The 18456-nt window shown below is 44.4% G+C and overlaps 1 protein-coding gene across 1 annotated transcript in view; it reads left to right on the top strand.

Moving 5' to 3' along the window:
- Positions 1 to 214: 214 nt before the first annotated feature.
- Positions 215 to 18456, top strand: part of ARMC2 (armadillo repeat containing 2) — a 188257-nt gene continuing 170015 nt past the window's right edge. Inside the window, exon 1 of the mRNA XM_060167399.1 lies at positions 215 to 269. The gene's annotated coding sequence lies outside the window, so the exon portion shown is untranslated. The remainder of the gene's footprint in view (positions 270 to 18456) is intronic.

Below are 18456 nucleotides of genomic sequence, written 5' to 3'. Positions count from 1 at the left end.
CCTCACTGTAGCGAGGCCCTCATCTCAAGCAGCCAGTTTTAAGCCATAGTGGTGTCATCGGGGTGGTGGTAGGAATAGCAAACCCCACTTTCTTTCTCCTTCACACCTGGGCAGGGTGAGAAGCTGGGTCGGTGGAAGGCACAACTGTGGAACAGATGGACTCCATCCTCAAGGGCCAACCATCGCATCTTGTGGACCCCTTCATCCGCTGATGGTGCTGCCCAGGACCTGAGGGTTCTTAGACCACCCTTTCTCCGGTCGTGCTCCAGGTTAGTGCCACCTTCTGCAAGAAATGTGTGGAATCAGAGAATATCAGCACTAGAAGGTGCTTCAGGGACTGCCTCACCCCACTTCCTAATTTGACATATGGGTAAAATGAAGTCCATAGCAGAGAGATGACTTGTCTCGAGTCCCATTACTAATTAGTGGCCTAGCTTTAGGTCTTGACCTTAGGCCAGTATGTTTGTCCCAGTAACAGATTTCTTATCTAGTGTTCACTGTGTACGGGGTGCTGGTGTAGGATATATGTGGGGTGTGTGTGTGTGTGTGTGTGAGTACAATCTTTCCCATTTTATGCATGAGGAATATAAGGCATGGAGAGGTTAAGTAACTTGCCCAAAGTCACAGCTAGTAAGTGACAGAGTCAGGATTTGAACTCAGGCAGTCTGGCTCTTCTCTTGAGCACTGCACTACCCTGACATACTAGTGCCCAGTCTTTATTCACTTCCGGTCCAGGGGAGGGATCTCTAATAAATTCCTTGGCCAGAGGATTCCTGGCTTGATATCTTACCCCTGGAGGAACGTTTCCCAAAACATGATAGCAAGTGGTACTAAACCAATGAACCAAAACTAAAACAAAACAAAAATAAATTCCATGGTCAAATAAATTTGCAATGTTGTATTAAAACAAGTTAAACAGAATTGTTTTTACCACAGAACTTCTCAGGGCCTTTAATATGCTAATGGACCTTGTGAATTCTCTAAGAGAGTCTAAAAGCATTTCCTAAACATTTTGGACCATAGAACATTTTTTCATGCAATGATGTCATCACACAACCATGTGGCTTCTGGAAAACTTGATTGAGTAAAAAAGGCAAATTGTGACTTCTTATTATTACGAAAATAGTTTTGACCTGAAGAATCCTCTAAAATGGAAAATAGTTTTGACTCAAAGATACCCCCCAGGGTTCCCTGGAATACACTTTGAGAACTGATGTCCTAGAAAATAATATATTAAAAATAAGACTTGAAGCACATGATCATGGGCTAATTATCAACTTACCCTTGTAAAGGACAAGGAGAAAAGCAAATGAAAGAAGATAGGTGTGTTTTAAGAATCGGTCTCTCATTCTACTAACTCCTTATTTTCCCTTTTTCTTTCTTATCTTCTCTTCCCTCTCTTCTTTCCATTTAAAAAGTCCTTGTTGCTCCATAAAGGATTTAAAGTAGCTTACTCTTCCAGTGAGTCAACATTCTTGTTGACAGAGATGTATTTAAGAATAAGTAAAGTGTTATTTTCGCGGGGCTCCTGACCCTTCACCCAATTCTCCTCGACTTGCACCCTAGAGGTCAACCTGAAATTTCTATCATTAGAGTTTTGTTTATCTGGGTAAAGCCATGTCTTTCTAGAAAGAGGCCTGAGTTCAGATACGATTTAGATGTGGCGGGAGGTATGACACGTTGGGCTACAGCGCCTGAGCCTTTGCACAAGTGGCTCAGATTAGGAAGCTCGTCCTGGATGAGAATCCTGAGGGACTGGGACTCAGGATGGGGAAGTACTGCAGCGGCTACCTGCATGAGACGCTAGAAAGCGAGGTGCCCCAATGAGAAGTAGCTGCTCTTTCCTTTTTAGGGAGATATCCAAAGGTGCACTTCATTCATTTAACAATTTTACCGGGGGTCTGCCCTTGATCTGAGGTCACTGTGCATTTATACTAGACCAGAGGTCTTTGAACCTGACCTCAACCTTCAGGACAAAGCCAGTGCAGCATTCGGAGAAACCCAGACCAGGTGGGAAAAATGAAATATATGTCCGACTGGGTGGCACAGGGTCCTCCTTTGTAACACTGGCCAGTGCAATGTAATGTCCTTTGCTTACAAAGCAGTCACCCTGCGGGAGAATGCTCCCTTCCCCACAATCTGGGACCAGATGGAGAATCACCAGCTGGAGGGACAGTAAGTGTCCTCTCCCTCTTGAGAAGAGCACCACATCCCACGCTTCTTTGTCTTTTCCATCCTCTCGGTTTTGGGGCTCCTGCCAGGTGATGCTAACACTGAATCACCAGCTCTTATACTTGCCACTGCCGTGTACCATATGGTGCACTGGAGCCCCAGGTGTGTGCCGGGAGAGTCCTTAGCTGTTTGCTTGGAGCGGGCTTGCACGGTTGGTGTGCTTCTCATCAAGGCAAACCCATCCAACTAAGCATTTTAGAAACAACAAAACAAGTTTTATTAGGAGTTTCCCACATACATTAGTAACACATACTCCTTTTAGAAAATACAGATGAGAAAACGGAAAAGTTGTCCATAATCCTATCACCCAGAGATAAGGACAGCCAGCATTAGATGAGAATCCTTCCTTCCCTCCTGTTCTCTCTCTATCTCTCGCTTCCTAGGCAGCTACTGACACCTGTGGAAGGTCCCAGGTGGGGTCCATATGTGGCCAGAGGAGTGGCCACTATTCCACCCTCCCCTCCTTCCACTGATTTGCAGCAATGGTCTACACAGCAGAAGGGGCCAGATTTTGTGTGTGAATTCTCAGGCTTAGAGGGTAAATGGAGAGGACAGCATGGAGTTGGGCCCCTTTCTGCCTCAGGGATGGATGGATCTGATGGGGGGCAAGAAGGGGAGGAGGAGAGGAGCCCACTCCACAGCTCTGGGTAGAGTTCAGTGTGTCCCACACAGTGAGGATTCTGAGAACTGTAGCTCTGCTCAGGCAAGTGACGGGAGGGAGGATGTCCGTTCTCCATCATGTATTGAAGCTGTTATTTTTTCTCTTGGGACACCCATGTTGTGGAGTGGGGTCCTCAGGCAGGAATACCACCCTCTCGGCCAAGTATCTGCCACTTTTAACTCCTGGTTCCTGCACTCACCATTGATGCTGCTTTGGTATTCCTTTTAGACTTCCTAATTTGAAGTCTATATTTAGTTTTTTCTGCACTAGAACATGCACAGCAGTTAAACATGAAATCCAAGATGTCATAAACCAGCAGCCTACTACTATTCCATATAAAATGTGTGGGGAGACATCACAAGCATTCAGGGGCTGTGATGAATCACCTCAGGTTCTCAGCATCTCAGCATCTCGCTTAATTCTTCAAATTAAGCAGGGAAAGAGCTGGGGAACATTGGGCTCTTCTGAGGCCAGCACCGGCCAGCTAGAGCGAATCCTCTCTGCTGGCTCAGCTTCTCCACCAGCAGCCCCTACTGGCTCACCTGTTTATTCTTCAATTAGCATTAGGAGACTCATGGGGAAATTTTTGCTTGGGGGCCCAGGATTTATATTTCAGAACTTCTTCCCCTCATTAGAGCACCGGATTCTGTAAGGAGAGTTTGAAAACAATAGCTCTCGGTGCTCTTCCAATAATACTCTTGATAATAATCCTTGGTAATTTCAATATCCTCAAATGCAGTCTTTCTCTTTTTTTTTTTGCGGTACGTGGGGCTCTCACTGTTGTGGCCTCTCCTGTTGCGGAGCACAGGCTCCAGACGCACAGGCTCAGCGGCCATGGCTCACGGGCCCAGCCGCTCCACGGCATGTGGGATCTTCCCGGACTGGGGCATGAACCCGCGTCCCCTGCATCAGCAGGCGGACTCTCAACCACTGCACCACCAGGGAAGCCCCCACATGCAGTCTTTCTAATACTTAGACTCCCAGTTCCTCAACTTCCTTTCCTCCCAGTGATAGAAGGAATTCCTTTATGGAATCTTTTTTTTTCCTATCTCACATGGAATAGTGCTTTTATTTATTTATTTTTAAAAATTTTATTGGAGTATAGTTGATTTACAATGTTGTATCAGTTTCAGGTGTACAGCATAGTGATTCAGTTATACATATACATATATCCATTCTTTTGCATATTCTTTTCCCATGTAGGTTATTACAGAATATTGAGTAGAGTTCCTTGTGCTATACAGTAGGTCCTTGTTAGTTATCTATTTTATATATAGTAGTATGTGTATTTTAATCCCAAGCTCCTAATTTATCCTTCCCCCAACATTTCCCTTTTGGTAACCGTAAGTTTGTTTTTGAAATCTGTGAGTCTGTTTCTGTTCTGTAAATAAGTTCATTTATATGGTTTTTTAAAAATTAGATTCCACATATGAGTGATTTCATATGATATTTGTCTGACTTCACTTAGGTGAAGGAAGTTCCACCCATGTTGCTGCAAATGGCATTATTTCATTCTTTTTTATGGCTGAATAATATTCCATTGTATATGTGTACCACATTTTCTTTATCCATTCCTCTGTCAGTGAACATTTAGGTTGCTTCCATGACTTGGCTATTGTAAATAGTGCTGCAATGAACATTGGGGTACGTGTATCTTTTTGAATTATGTTTTTCTTCGGATATACGCCCAGGAGTGGGATTGCTAGATCATATAGTAGTTCTATTTTCAGTTTTTTAAGGAACCTCCATACTGTTCTCCATAGTGGCTGTACCAATTTACATTCCCACCAACAGTGCAAAAGGGTTCCCTTTTCTCCACACCCTCTCCAGCATTTGTTGTTTGTAGACTTTTTGATGATGGCCATTCTGACTGGTGTGAGGTAGTATCTCACTGTAGTTTTGATTTGCATTTCTCTAATAATTAGTGATTTGTATTTCTCTGACAGTGATGTTGAGCATCATTTCATGTGCCTTTTGGTCATCTGTGTGCCTTCTTTGGAGAAATGTCTATTTAGATCTTCTACCCATTTTTTGATTGGGTTGTTTGGGGTTTTTTTCCATATTGAGCTGCATGTGCTGTTTGTATATTTTGGAGATTAATCCCTTATCGGTCACTTTGTTGACAAATATTTTCTCCCATTCTGTGGGTTGTCTTTTTGTCTTGTTTATGGTTTCCTTTGCTGTGCAAAAGCTTTGAAGTTTCATTAGGTCCCATTTGTTTATTTTTGTTTTTATTTCCATTTCTCTAGGAGGTGGATCCAAAAAGATATTGCTGCGATTTATGTCAAAGAGTGTCCTGCCTATGTTCTCCTCTGAGTTTTATAGTGTCTGGCCTTACATTTAGGTCTTTGATCCATTTTTAGTTTATTTTTGTGTATGGTGTTAGGGAGTGTTCTATTTTCATTCTTTTACATGTAGCTTGTCCAGTTTTCCCAGAACCACTTATTGAAGAGGCTGTCTTTTCCCCATTGTATGATCTTGCCTCCTTTGTCGTAGCTTAATTGACCATAGGTGCGTGGGTTTATTTCTGGGCTTTCTATCCTGTTCCATCGATCCTTTATGGTATCTTGGCCACTCACACCCATAGCCATACTCTTGACCTTGCCATTACTAACAATTTTGCTCCCTTCATAATCTCAATTTCAAATGTCCCACTCTCCCATCACGATTTCTCCTTCCAGCTCAGTCTTCTATTCTCTCCAATGATTCTTCAACCTCACGGAGATCTGCAACTGATGGATCTACTACCGTTTCACTGTTCCTCACCACCCCATCATCACCCATGAGCCCTCACTGCCCTCCTTACCCACTTAGATTATGTGATGCCTCATTATCACCCTGCCCATTAATATACAATCGATTCCCTTCGACCCCTCCTTTCATTGTCCCTTCTTGGCAAGACCAGGATCCTGGCTGAATCTCCCTCTGCCCACTGTGTCAGCACCTGCACGGCCAGGCGTGGCTACCTGGTCTTACTTTAAGTCCATCACCACACCTGCAGGTGGGTCCTTGGTGCTTGCCTGGCACTCCTACTTCATTTCCCTACACTATTATTCTCCCACTCTTGAAGACACTGATTTCACATTTTTCTCCTCCCTCCTCAAACCCTCAGTCATCTTCCCCCATCCTCACTCTTCTTCCCCCATCCTCACTCTCAGCTGATGGCCTTGCTTCCTGGTTCAGTGGGAAAATAGAACAATGAGCTGACAATTTCCACGTTCCCACCACCACACCCAGTCGCCCACCCTCATCAGAGCCTATCCACTCTGCCTTCCCTCCTAGTACCGGGATGAATTTCCCAAGAGTCGATCAGCAGTGGTCCTCAGTCCTGACTGGCAGCATCAGCATCACCTGGGAGACTGTGAGAAGTACCAGTTCTCCAGCCCCACTCCAGACCTGCTGAATCAGAATTTCTGGGGTGGGGGCCGGGAACTGTCTCTCTAAGTGATTCTTAGGCACAGTGAAGTTTAAGAAGCGCTGAGCTAGATCCCTTTCTCTGTCACCTGCTCAGGGGTTATGCCTCCAGGGTGGTCCCCTCTCTCTTTTGCATCGTCGCACTTTTTCCTCTTTTGGATCATCGTCCATTCCATCCTATAAACAAGCTGGAGACAAAACACACAACCTCTCTTGATCCCAAATCCCACCTTAGCTACCACGCCATTTCTCTACTTGCCTCTTTCTCTTGAAATCCCCTCAATCAGTTTTTTGCTCCTACCATCCCCCAAAATGAACTTGTTAAGGCCATTTTGGCAGAAATTGGCTAGATGGTCACCCAACTCTCCCCTCTTTCTGGCGACACAACTAAATGACATTTCCCAATTTCTTTGCATGTAAATGAGCCCCGGTGACTAGTTCTTGGCATGGGAGTATGGACCTTCAGGCTGAGGCATTTGAGCAAGGGTGTGCTTCGATGTAGATTGTCCCTTCCCTTTCCAAGGTAACCATGGAGGCCACACACTGAAGATGGACAGAGGCTGGGTACCTGAATCACCACATGGAAGGCCATCCACCAAGCACTGACTGGACTGTGACAGAAGTGAGAGATAAGCATTTTCTTACTAAGTCACTGATTGAGGGTTATTTGTTACAGAAGTAAGCCTGCATAATAAAATTACCAGTGACCACCAAATTTCTAAATCCAATAGTGAATTCTTTGTTATTACCATGTGACCAAAGAGCAGCATTTGGCAACGTTGAACAATGGTTCCTTCTTGCAAAATTTTTTTCATATATTCTTGAGGGCTCTTTTTTTCACTTTTAAAAAAAATTCTTAACTCACTATAATATCCTTTGCTAATTCTTCTTCATGTTAACTGCCTCCCAGCCCTCAGTCCTTGGATCTCTTCTCTGTTAGTACTCATTCCTCCGTTAATATCATCCTTGCACTTGGCTTTATGCACCTTCTCTACAATAATGATTCCCACGTTTATATCTCTAGCCTGGACCCAAGGCTTGCTTATCCAACTGCCTACAAGGCATCTCCACTTGGTATCCACCAGACACCTCCAACATAACATGTCCCAAACCAGACTCCTGATGCCTTTAGTCCTGCTTCACGCATCATCTTCCCCTTGTTAATAAAAATGTTAGCTCCATCCTCCCACTTGCTTAGGTCAAAATAATGGACTAATCCTTGATTCTGTCTCTCATTTCCCACATCCCATTATTATCAATTCCTATAGATCTTACCTTAAAAATATCCCGGGGCTCATCTCACCCTTGCATGGGTGCTGTCAGGGTTCAAGGCACTGCTGCCCTCTCTTGCTTACACTCTTGCACTATCCTCCTAATACTCTCCCTGCGCACATTCTGTCCTGTCTCCACGCTGTTCTCAATAGAATATCCAGGATGATCTTTAGACACCAAAATCAGATTACGTCACTTTTCTGTTCCAGTCTTGCCCCACCCCTAGTGTTTTCCCAGATCGCTCAGAATTAAAACCAAAGTCCTTAAAATGGCTCTCAGGCCCTCCATGAGTGGCTCCCCATCGCCTCTCTGACTTCATCTCTTCTGACTCTCTCCTTGGCTGGCTCTGCGCCTGTAACACTATCTTCTTTGCTGTTTCAAGCATATTCTTGCCCGGAATACACTCGCCCAGTTAGTCATAGCCCACTCTTGCACTTCCTCCAAACCCCTGGTCAAATTCACCTTCACAGTGTGGCCTTCCTTGATATAAACTCATGCCCACCCACCCCTGCACCCCCTGTGCCTCTTAGCACTTACCACCACCTGGCACACTAGACATTTTCTTATTTGTTTGTTTATTGTTTGCCAATTCTCACCAGAATGTAAGGAGAGCAGACTTTGTCTTCTTCATTCTGTGTCCCCAGAACATAGAACAATGTTAGGTGCACAGTAGGTGCTCAATAAATATTTGTAGAATGAATGAAAGAATGAACAGCTAAGCGAGCCAGCTGCAGCCTCATTGGCCCAGGAGAAGAAGCAAATCTCGCCAGTTGAGTTGTGCATGTGCGCTTTATTTCTGGAGAATCAGAGTCCTTTCTTGCTCTCCCAGTGAATTTTGTCCCAAGGATCTTGTCTTCACAGCCTCTTGTGTACCCTGTTTTGGACTGTCTTGGGAGACCTGTCTCTTCCTCATAGAACTGGCCTTGTAGACACTTGGTGGCATCGTATGTGACTCTCCAGCACAGGCCTTTGCTCGTGAGGCTCCAGGGCTCCGTTTGACACTGCAGGGAGGCGTGATTCCCCCACCTGCTCTCCTACCAGGCACACTCTGAGGTCTGACCAGGAGAGCAATGGACAGCACTGGTTTCTACTTTTGAAAAACTGTAGGCAAGTAATCATGGAAACTTCAGAGGAGAGGAGGGAGGTTTGAAGGTCCTTTCAGTCACAGGATTCTCGAGGAGAGATGACAAGACTGGGCAGGCTGCTGGAAGGTGCTGCTTCCTGGTCCTCCCCAGTCTCTGATGCTGTCTCTGGGCAAGGTTGTTGGAACCAGAAAACACACGGCTTTGTTGACAAAAAGCCTGTTTATTCCTAGTACACTGGACACTTTGTTCAGGAATAGTTCATCCATTTGAAAATATTGCCCTTGTAATGGTGCCAAGGTCGTTGCCTGCTGGGGTTATCAGCAGAGTACGGGCCAGCTCTGCCTGGGGTATTTTAATAGGTGTATCGCTTCCCTGCCAAAGTGACTGAAGAACATTGCATAGTTAATTTGTATTCAGTCCTCTCCCCGCATGCATTCTTAATATTCAGTTTTTATTGGGACTTTAAGAGAAAAAAAGAGAAAGAAATGAATAAATAGGTTAGGATACAATGAACTGCTGTAAAAAGGAATTTTAAGTGGTTCTGACTCATTTTGGAGTTCTCTGTACCCATTTGATAATAACAATATACTTTGCAAAGCATTGGATGGTTTTCAAAAAGTTTTTATATTCATTCTCTCCTTTGATGCTCAGATTTACTCTGAAAGGAAGGGTGATGTGTCCTCTATTTTAGGTGAGAAGACTGAGGCTCAGGGAAATTAAACGGCTTGTGTCAAACAAGGTCAAAGAATTAAACATGATGGAATGAGCATTAGGATCCAGGTCTCTTAGCGCCTAGGTCAGAGCATGTCCATGCCATGGTGGCGAGCTGGGTGGTATAGGCAAGTCTCTGGAGGGGAAGGATCTAGCTGGGTTTGGTCAGAGACCCTTGAAGTCCAGAAGTGAATGCAAATGGAGAGCTGCTTTGTCGGTAGCTATGGCCTTCTGTGTCAGCCAACACAAAATAATGAACACAGTTTCTCATCCTGGAAACAGTGTGGAGACCCTACCTGCTGAGTGGCTGATGAGCATGTAGCAGGTGTAGCAGGGCCTGGGGGAGGCAAGCATCCCACGCAGCAGCCCAATGGCACTGTGGGAAAATCTCCACCCTGGGCTTCAGGAGACTGGAGTTCCAGTGCCAGCTCCACAGGGCATAGGTCTACTGTGTGACCTTGAGCAAACCCTGTGTAAGATAGATTCGATCACCTCGGCTCACCCCCTGGTAGAGACAGCTAGCTTCCATCGCAGTGTAGCCATGGCTGGCGTAAAGAAATACATAGCTGGTCCACCAAGTTTGTGAATGCCACGAAGCTAGAATGTGTAGCTAATAATGACAAGTGACAGATCAGTTTTCTAGAAGATCTTGAGACTGGCTGGAACATCGGGATGGAACCTCTAAGGTAAATGGACACAGTTGTACTCGGGTTTAACAACAATTGCATCAGGGGCAGCATTTGTTATCGATTCACATCTCTTCTACTCTTAGAAAGGATTTGGGAAAGCAAAATGCACATGTTTGGACTGGAGAAGATTTATAAATTTTAGTTGACTGGAGGCTCAATGTAACTGGGGCTGACAAAGACCTTAGTGCAACCATGGGCTCTACTGACAAAGGTATAGAGCCTAGAAGGGCTCGCCTTGAGCTTGCACGCACAGCCAAGTGAACACTGGGCTCCATAACAATGCTCTGTAAGAGGATCAAACAAACTGGAGCCAGGGTAAGTGGTGGGGAAATCGTGGTCTATGTCAGGGGCCATATGACCTGTAAAGAAGAATACTCATTGGGGTGACACGATGGTGGTCGCCACGTAATTAAATGGTCAGGAGGACGAGGAGGTACATAATCTACGTGGAAAGCTGCAGGGCTGGAACGAGGCTGGTGGATGGAAACTGGAGGAATGCAGAGTTGAGATGTAAAAATGGGGCCAGGAGGCCTTGAAAGGCAGTGGTTCCTGCCCATCAGATGTGCAGCAGCTTCACCTCCTGATGGGGGTTCCTGCCCCGTGTGGGGCTGGAGCTAGGGGACCTCTTGACCGACACCAGTGATCTAAGAAAGGAGAGAATGCATGTGATACAAACTCTAACTGGTCTGTGAAGGTGAGGTCACTCTGCTTGAGGAGCTGGGGAGACTGTCCAGGCCTTCCTTCATCAACACGCGCTTTCCACTGTCTCAGGCAAGGGATAGAAGTGTGTCTACACTCACTCTTCACTAGTCTAGAGTGGGTCTCTAGGCCCTGCCCCTCCCTCTGAATAGGCCTGGAGACAAGGATGTTGCTTTGCCAAGACTTCTGAGTGTGTTTTATTTCCGTCTCACAACTGAGGACACTGAAGTATCAAAGACTTCAGGGTCGGGGAGAAATCCAGAGGCAGCTCCTGAAGGGGCCCATCCTTGAGCGGGAGTCTGTTCTTAGCACATCTAGTAAGCCGGACGCTCTGTGAGTCTGGCTTTACTGGGGTATCTTTATTTATGGGATCTGTAGAATTAAGGTTGAGGTTTTTCTCTTTTCTTTTTCTTTTTAGAAGTTTCTGGGTTACCTAATAGGTCAGCTGAACTAATCTGGAGAAAAGAAATTTGTCTTTCAAACAGAAATGTATCCTTCAAACAATCCGCGAAGGCTGTTAGGCTTGAGAAGCTCTTAGGCTTGAGAACAGGTGAGAATGATGCCCAAAGCTTCAGGCATGAAACCAGATAGGCTTCTGACTAAGGAACCTTCCTGACGTGGGTATTTGCATTTTGGCAGGAAAATACCTGTGGCACACACACCTCTGCTGTTTGTTCCTTATAACCCACAGTTGGGTTTCATCTGGACTCCCTCCCCGGGCCCACCCAAGCCGCCTCACTCTAAGGATCACAACTGCCCCTGACCAAGCACAGGGGGCGCTCTTAGCCAAGTTTCTATCAAAAAGCCCTGCCCAATCCTGGACCTGGGGGAACCCATCTACAAATTGGGCTGGATTAAGCAAAGACTGTCTCCTGGAAAATGTTGTTAGTCCTGGTCAGTCAGGTGGTCAGTGGCTGGCTGGAGCTGGGCATGAGGCAGAGCCAAGGTTGAAGCAGCCATTTTCTGACATGTGCTTTCAATCAAACAAAAACTTCCCATTCAGTTATCGTAGCTGAGAGGGAGCCTGATGTGACTGTGGGTGCCTGGTGTCTCCCTCCTTCCCCTCAACAACCGTGATCTCCCTGGGATGTGATTGCTAAGAGTGAGTTTGTTTTCACAGATTCCACCACAACAAGAACCAGGATGCTCTTAGAATTTATTAGACTCTTTGGCATTAAAAGTAGTGAGTGGTTTTAAGTGCAAAGTGATGGTCATGAGCAGGGTTTATAATCGTGCCTTGTATAGTATTTGAGACATGCTGTTCTCTCAGTCTTTTTGAAAAGAGGTATAAGTAGGCCATGGGCTATGCTAATGAGTATTTTCACCGGGCTCCCAAAAGCTTCCTTTCAGATTTTGTTAATGATAGACATGCTTGTAGAGTTGATGCTTATTATTTTGAATCAAGGGCTAATGCTTTATTCTTGTCATTACTTTTGCAGAACACTAAAACTCACTCTGAAATTAAAGGTCTTTCATAATTTTTAAGACAATGGTTTATCAACAAGGAATTGCATTTGGCTGTGAGGGCCAGAGACCCGAAAAATGGAGACATAACCAATTAGAGGCTTTATTTCTCATGTTAAATAGAAGTCTTAGGGCAGTGTCCAGGGCTTGATATGATGGCTTCACAATGCCGTGAGGGGCCCAGATTCCTTCCATCTGCCATCTTTAGCATGTGGTTTCCATCCTTGTGGTCATCGGGTGGCTGCTGGAGCTCCAGCCATCAGGTCCACATGGTAAGTGGAAAAGGGAAAAAAAAGTCTAAGAGCAAAATGTACATACCAGTTGGTTGGGTCCCACCCAAGAGCTTCTACTTATGTCTCATTGGCTAGATTTAGTTCCATGGTCATCTGGCAAGGGAGGCTGGAACACGAAAATATTGAGTCAGGCTTATTGATACCTCAGACGAAAGTAGAGTTCCATTAGTAAGGAAGAAGTCAGGAGAGTGTCTAATGGTCTGTGCTCTACAGAAAGGAAAATTTCTCTAAGACATATTCTATTGGCTTAACATTTTATAGTCAAAACCTATTAGAATTTCATATGAATTTTTCATTAAAAAACCACATCATGTACAATCTCTGATAGGATTTCCATAGCTGACCTACCATCACTTCAAACTAAAGCCACTCACTGAACTCTTAATCATCCCACCCAAACGTCTCTGTGTCTGCCAGTTCCCCAGACCCAAAACCATAGTTTACTCTCTTGTACCCTTTATCCTTCACATTCAGCCAGTCACAAGGTTTAGTCTCCAGACTATCTCTTAAGTCTTTCTGTTGCTTTCCACCCGCACCATCGGGTCAGCTTAGCATCCCTGCAGTCAGGCACTGTGCTAAGCTCTGCATGTACAATGATCATTGAAGCGTTCGGTCTTGGGCTTCCCTGGTGGCGCAGTGGTTGAGAGTCCGCCTGCCGTTGCAGGGGACACGGGTTCGTGCCCCGGTCCGGGAAGATCCCACATGCCGCGGAGCGGCTGGGCCCGTGAGCCATGGCCGCTGAGCATGCGCGTCTGGAGCCTGTGCTCCGCAACGGGAGAGGCCACAACAGTGAGAGGCCCGCGTACCGTGAAAAAACAAAAAAACCCAAAACAAAACAAAACAAAAAAAAGCATTCGGTCTTACGACTTCAGCCCTGCTTTCTTGTCCAGACCTGCCACTCCTTGCTGCGCACACAACACTTGCTCAGACACTGTCTTCTTCCTCCTGCAGTGTGCAGTCAAAATCTGTTTCTCAGAGGCCTCTGCAGCCTTGTACTTCACAGTACCCCTTTTGACTTTGCTGGATTAGCTGGCCATGTGGAGGGAGGGTGGATTCTAGAAAAATCCCTGTTAGCCATTTCCTGGCACTGTGACCTTGGGCAAAAATCCCTGGCTTCAAGTGGTGTATGGGCAACAGTGGTGTATAGCAGGGAACACTTGAGTGTGTTTGTCAGAACCAGGAACAGTAAGAAAATCTGAAAGAACCTTCTGTCTTAAGAAGGTACTTGACCCCCTTTGGATCAATTCAAAGAGGCTTCAATGATTCTTAAGAGGATTAGGCCAGAGGACTTCAGTGAAACTGTTGTGCTTTTGTTCCCTAGGTGGAAGCCCTTCACAAGTGATGCACACAAACAATACTTGGGGTGGGACAAGAGCTTTATAATCATCTGTCTGGGGCCCATAATGCAATTCAGCATCTCTTAAGAGCTTCAGAGTCTATAAACATTTTCAAAATATTTCATTTGGGCTTCCCTGGTGGCGCAGTGGTTGAGAGTCTGCCTGCCGATGCAGGGGACACGGGTTCATGCCCCGGTCTGGGAAGATCCCACATGCCGCAGAGCGGCTAGGCCCGTGAGCCATGGCTGCTGAGTCTGTGCGTCCAGAGCCTGTGCTCCGCAACGGGAGAGACCACAACAGTGAGAGGCCCGCGTACCGCAAAAAAAAAAAAAAAAAATTTCATTTAACCTTCACAATCATTGAAATGCTTGGGGGAAAAAACCCACATTTTAAGATTTCTCTTGCAGAAGCATCACCAGCAATCTCAACAGCCATTTAAAAGGATGCAGTCTCCAGACCTGTCACCCTCTTACTCTCGCTCATTTTCTAGCTATTGCCTGGAAAGAGGCGAAGTAGATATCATTAGCTCCATCTGCAGTTGTGGAAATTGAGAGAGTAGTGAAGTGACTTTTTCAGAATCATAGTAGTAAATGGTAGAATTGGGAAGCTAAGTCTGATCATCTGGCTCTTGTCCTGTTGAAGTGATAAGGAGAGAAAAGGAAAAAGGTGACAATGAAGGAATAGAAACCATCTCATCCTCCTTCTACTCCTACCCCAACTCTTGCTAAGACTTCAGAGTAAAAGGAAGAAGAAAATACATGAGGAGGGTCATGCCAGGGATGGAAGAGTGGAGTGTGTGTTATGGAGAGGATGGGTGTAAAGCAGGTGGCAGTGTGAAGAGAGTGGGGTCATAGTCCCAGAAGCAGGATCATGGAAATGGCCTTGCAAGACCAGAGCAGGAAGACAGTGATCTTCCAAGTACCTTCAGGCAATGTGCATTTAACAACTGGATTTGGCCTGTGGAATTTGTCCTTTTAGTTGTCCAGCATCTGTTCACTTTTCTCCTGTTAATCACATCCTAACTTCCTACTTGGGAACTACCACTAACCCTGTTCTCGATCTATAGATCTCTGAAGGAACTGAATCTACCCCTAGCCCAGGAATCAAGAACCTGACCTGGGCCTAAGCTAATCATTCTATCAAATTTCCTTAGGCAAAGTGATCGGTTTAGGAATGAGCAGTGGTCCAGTTAGAGCCAATGATATTTTCCCAGATATTCTGGGACAAAGACTCACTTTCTACTGGGTGTGGACCTGGAAGTGTGTAGTTCTGGGAGTTGCTGACAGCCGTCTGATGGGCATGAACCTGTTTCAGAATGGCTTCAACATTCAACAAGAAGTGAGCAGAGAGATGGAGATAAAATTGGACACTGATAAACTTCCTTTGAAATCTTGTATAAAATGATCTTCCTGAAGTTTTCAGTTATGTGAGCCAATTGTTTTTTGTTGTTGTTAAACCCAGTTTGGGTCCTGTCTTCTCTCAACTGCAGTCAACTGGACCCAGTTTCATAAAATAATACTTTACATAAACTATCAGCAGAGTCAAGGTTTGTCATATAAATTTCTTCTAATGGAACTTCTTTTTTCATAGAATTGGGAAGGTTTGCAAAGTGTTTCTGCTTCTTGCTCCAGGGAATGGCAGATATCAGACTATCCTTCTGTCAAGAACAACCATAAATCTGTGCTTAAAACACTGCTGTCTGACAGCATGGAGAAACATTAAGGCAGCCAGGATTGGAGGCGATTATCTCTGAGAGAATGAAATACAATTCCAATCAAAAGCCCAGATTTTTGTGGAAATTGACAAGCTAATTTTAAAATTTATACGAAAAGGCAAAAGGCCAAGAATAGCAAAACTACCTTGAAGAAGAAAAATCATTTTTTAGCACCATCAAATATGAAGACTTATTATAAAGCTACAGTAATTAAAACAGAATGTCTCAAATATAGACAAATAGACCAAAGGAACAAAGTAAAGATTCCAGACCCAGAAATACACAGTCATTTTATTTTCAACAAAAGTGCCATTGCAATGCAGTGGGAGAAAGATGATCTTTTCAATAAACAATATCCTAGGTCAGTTGGGTATACATCTAAGAAAAACTTGACACCTACCTCACACTATACACAAAAATCAATCTCAGCTGGATCACAGAGCTAAATGTAAAGGATAAATAGTAAACTTCTGGAAGATCATCTAGAATATCTTCATGGGCTTGGCGTAGGCACTTATTTCTTAATTAGTGTGTTCTCTGGCCTATTTATCTTAAAGGAAAATACTGAAAAGTATTGAAAAAATTCAATTCAAGATATTGAAAAATCAACCACTTGACTGTATTGGACTTCATTAAAAGTAAAACTTTCACTTATTAAAAGAAACTATTAAATAAATGGAAATACAAGCCATGGAGCGGAAGAAGATATTTTCTATGTATATAGTTGACAATGGACTTGTATCTAGACTATATAAAGACTTCCTATATGTCCATAAGAAGACCATAGATAGCTCATTTTTTTAAAAAGAAACCAAAGATTTAAATTGCCCTTCACGAAAGAGAATAATCAAAATGGTGAACAGACATAGAAAAAGATGTTCATCATCGTTAGTATCAGGGAAATTAAGTGAAAATGTAATACAAGTTAAAACCACAGCACTCCACATATAAATACTAGAATGACTAAATTTTAAATAATTGACACAAACAGGTGTTGAAGATTTGGAGGATCTAAAATGCTCAGACACTACTAGTGGGGGTGTGGGGAGAAAAGGATACAAGTTTGGAAAACTGTCTGGTGGTGTCCACTAAAGCTGAAGATGCCCTATGATCAGCAGTTCCACTTCTGGGTATATATTCAACAGAAAGATATCTACAAGCGTGTTCATCTCAACACTATTTGTAATAAGCAAAAATTGGACACCAGATCTGGGGTGTCCACCCACTCTGGGGTGTAGTAGACTGTGATAGACCATACCAGTCATGGCTGAACTCCTTCTCGCTGGCTCTCTTCTACTGTGGAGGCTAAGAAATTCTAAGTATTCACTTTCTCCACTTCCCTGGCAGTTGGAATGGCCATGTGACATAGCCGTGCCCAATGAGAGATCAACAGAAGTCTACTGTGGAGTTATTGGTGTAGTGTTTGCTTTCCCCTCTTTTCTTTCTTCCTTGAACATAGATGTGATGTCAGGAGCCATCTTTACACCATGAGGCCACACATTTGGAGTAAAATACTAACCTGTAGCGATGATAGAATGAAAGATAGATGGATCCTGGGTCTCTGACCTCATCGCTGAGAAGCTAAACCAACATCAGCAGCCACTTACCTTCTCATGGCTTGTGTAAGATAACCCCCAACTTGTTTAGCTTGCTGTCAGTGAGGATTCTGTTATGTGCAGCTGATGGATACAGTTATAACTGATCATGTGGCCGATGATGGCAGGTAGTCAGGGAAGTCTTCCCTGAGAGTTAATGTCTAAGCTGAGGTGTGCAGGATGAACAGGTGTAAGCTGGGGGAGTGGTCGTGGCAGAGAGAAGGTACTCCAAACAGGGGAGAAGCACAAGAAGAGGTGAAAGAGGACGTGACAGTTGTAGAGAATTACAAAAATTTAGTTTGGCTAAGGCATTGAGTGAGAATTGGGAAAAGCTGAAGTTTGAGCCGTAGGCCAAGGTCAACCTTTAAGGATGATTGTCAGCCCCATTAAAGAAGTTGGACTCTATCCTAAACTTCAGTGGGGAACCACTAAATACTTATTAAAGAGAGTGATATGATAAGATGTCTATTTTAGAAAGATTCTCCTGGAGTGTGGTGAGTGGCTCAGAGAGAGCAAGTATATAGGCAGAGAGAGCAGTTAGAAATCTATTTCAGTGATACAGTTGAGAGATGATAGTACTTACTAGGTGCCAGATGTCATTTTAAATGCTATACCTCCATGATAGCAAATGGGATAGGAACAATTATATTACTTTGAGAGCCATTAAGGAGATAAAATATGGAGTATTTGATGATTTGATAAGGAGTGATGGAGAAAGAGAATTCATAATACGTTTATGTTTGTGGCTTGGTTATGAATGGATGGTGACACCCTTCACTGGGTTAAGGTATGTGGTACGGAAGCATGTTTTGGTAGAAGGGGTAAAATAATTAGGATTTGGACACGCTGATTTTGAACTGCTGTTGGGACCTTTTATTGGAGATGCAGGTCTGAGGATGAGGAGGGAAGTCAAAGCAGATATAGATTTGGGAGCTACCAGATGGATGGGACATGCGTATTATGTCCCATCGTCTCACATTCTTCTGGCGCCACTGCCTCTTGGACCCTCAACCACTTGTTCTGCTCCAAAGGGGGCCATCACCGGTTGAGTGAAGCTACTTGCATTCAGGCAGTTATGCCAGACCCTCCTCCTTGGCTGCCACCTCACAGTGGCAGCATGTTGTAGATTTTGGCTCCTCCCACCACTTCCAGACTTGGATGGAATGGCTTACCATAGGTCATGGGTCCTGGCATTTCAAACGAAGTATTGAATATAGGAAACAAAGCGATAATAATGGATGAGAGGTTGGTGTGGGTACAGCAAAGGTAACAGTCATGGGATCAGAGAGA

Source organism: Lagenorhynchus albirostris, chromosome 12 (assembly GCF_949774975.1).
Source record: "Lagenorhynchus albirostris chromosome 12, mLagAlb1.1, whole genome shotgun sequence".
Classification (NCBI taxonomy): Eukaryota; Metazoa; Chordata; class Mammalia; order Artiodactyla; family Delphinidae; genus Lagenorhynchus; species Lagenorhynchus albirostris.
This window is presented reverse-complemented; position numbering and strand designations above follow the sequence as displayed.